The sequence below is a fragment of the Sinocyclocheilus grahami genome, unplaced genomic scaffold (genome assembly GCF_001515645.1).
Source record: "Sinocyclocheilus grahami isolate Dianchi unplaced genomic scaffold, SAMN03320097.WGS_v1.1 scaffold450.1, whole genome shotgun sequence".
Taxonomy (NCBI): domain Eukaryota; kingdom Metazoa; phylum Chordata; class Actinopteri; order Cypriniformes; family Cyprinidae; genus Sinocyclocheilus; species Sinocyclocheilus grahami.
This window is the reverse complement of record NW_015505629.1, coordinates 319,427-321,656: the sequence shown is the minus strand read 5'-3', so window position 1 is coordinate 321,656 and position 2,230 is coordinate 319,427. Positions and strand designations below refer to the sequence as shown.

The window sequence follows — 2,230 nt, the reverse complement described above, 5'->3', positions numbered from 1 at the left end:
CTACATGAAAAAATCATAAACAAAAACACACACACACACACACACACACACACACACACACACACACACACACACACACATATCCATTAAATGCACTTATACTTATATTCACTCAATTAACTTATAAACAAACGTGTGTAGAACTAAAATTATGTCATATAATGACATATTCAGGACCTTTATATTCCATAAATAATTTCTGAATTCATGTCACATCTTTCTCTCTGTGATCAGACTCATGATGATCCAATAGCACTTTTCGTGAAACTGTATCGTTTCAGCTATGGATAGAAAACATTCCTCATATCGTCAATCAATTTATCAGAAGATCTCAGATACTGGATACAGCTGTAATAAAAGCTGGTTGAAATGGTCGGTTTATACTGTTAATAGATCAGTTCTTGTAACGGAAAGAAGTAGAGTTATTGGATTGAAATGATCTTACCGCTGCAGTCTTCAGTCAGAGACACAGAACTCCGGCACAGAAACTCAGCGAGAACAGCAGATGTAGACACGCCCCTCTGCTCTGATTGGGCAAGAGTCAGGCGAGTCCGCCTCTCAAACCCCGCCCGGACCCTCTGGGGACCCGCCCACACCCTGAACACACACACACACACTCCAGATGACTTTAATCAAGGATAGTTTTCAGCCCAGAAACAGTTTCTATAATATTAACATGATACTTAGCCAATAACTGTGATTTTTCTTTATAAAACAGGAACCGCAGTTCAATTATCTAATAAACTTTGTTTGAAAACTATGAAAAGAACATTTACATCTGATGAATGCATTAAATGTCATTGGTAATAAAGCAAGATTTAAAAACAGTCTTCGAGCAGGAGAGAGTGCTCAGGGTGTGTTTCTGTACAAAATGAGCAACTGCTTGACATATTGTGCTAAATAATCGTACGACACTGAGCAAAAGATGAAGAGAGCGAACGGCAGCGAGAACAGAAGACGGCAAACATTTCACTTGTTGATGCAGATGAGTGTGGTTGCTCTTCTGAAACAGTGTGAAGATCAACAGATCCTGCGAGCGAAAGCGCCGACAGACAGACCGCGTGATGATGAACGGGTTATTCAGGCTGTTTGAGTGCAAATAAACACAGTCAGTTCAGCAGAAACACAGACCACGACCATGATGTGGAGTGACAAACTCTCCCTCTCTCTGACTCACACACACTGAGATGTTTAGCTCAGTCTCAGACACCAGTGATGTTCTATGAAAAAAGCAATGACGCTCTGATGATCTGCTAAACTAGGGCCATTTTCCCAGGACGCGTCCTGGCCAGGATTTCTAATTTCTAAAATGGCACTATATGGTCACCCTATGTTAAACACCTTTCTTTGTGCTGAAGACAGAAAGTCATGCGGGCTTGAACAACATGAGGGTGATGAAATTATGACAGAATTGTCATTTCTTGACAAATTTAAAGAACATGATTGCGATCTCACATCAGAACATCAGAAAGAAAATAACAATCAACCAAATGAGACACAGGATGGGATGACACTTAGACTTTTCCTCGATTTCTTACTAAATCTCTCATGTTTCTTCATGTTCATTTAAATGCTTTTTGCAGATTTGTAACATTTAATAAAATCATTTAATAAATACAAAGCAATCATAGCCATCAAAATATTGATTTTATTTGCACTTTATTTGTCTTGTGCATTCAGCCAGACTAGATAATAACTTTCAATTAAACATTCTGACTGGTTTGTAAAAGCTGTTTTTATGCATATTTCCCTATGGAATTGTGGTACATTTAAAAAGTAAAGCATTGACCATCTGCATAGTCTGTATATTTGTCTGTAAACAGAGTTTTGACTGCACAACTCTTGGCAAAGCAATTCAATATGATCAAATGTGTAGTGGAAGGTAGAATAAACTAGTAATGTTTTATTACCAATTATTATATTTTATGTTTAAAATAGAAGCCATTGTGAAATAGTTATAGCACATAAAGTAATATATCTTTTCTGTTTTTTTTCTGTGTTTTCTTTTCAGAAATGAGCCAACCTTCGATGCCAGCTACAAGATCTTCTGTGAGAGGATCATCCGCCATAGAATAATTGTAAACCAAGAGGTGCTGACAATGATGCAGCTAAGAAGAATCTTTTTAAATCTTGTGAAAAAACAATAAGACCTTGATGCTTCAAACTACAGGTAATTTAAATACCACAAGTTTCTTTTAAATATGCAGCTTTGGAAAGAATGTCAGAACTT

General features: G+C 37.1%; 1 protein-coding gene across 2 annotated transcripts in view; it reads right to left on the bottom strand.

Annotated features, from left to right (window-relative positions):
* Positions 1–494, bottom strand: part of LOC107552421 (cingulin-like protein 1) — a 22,214-nt gene extending 21,720 nt beyond the window's left edge. For both annotated transcript variants that reach the window (XM_016234287.1, XM_016234288.1), the window contains exon 1: positions 446–494. The gene's annotated coding sequence lies outside the window, so the exon portion shown is untranslated. The remainder of the gene's footprint in view (positions 1–445) is intronic.
* Between the last annotated feature and the right edge of the window lie 1,736 nt (positions 495–2,230).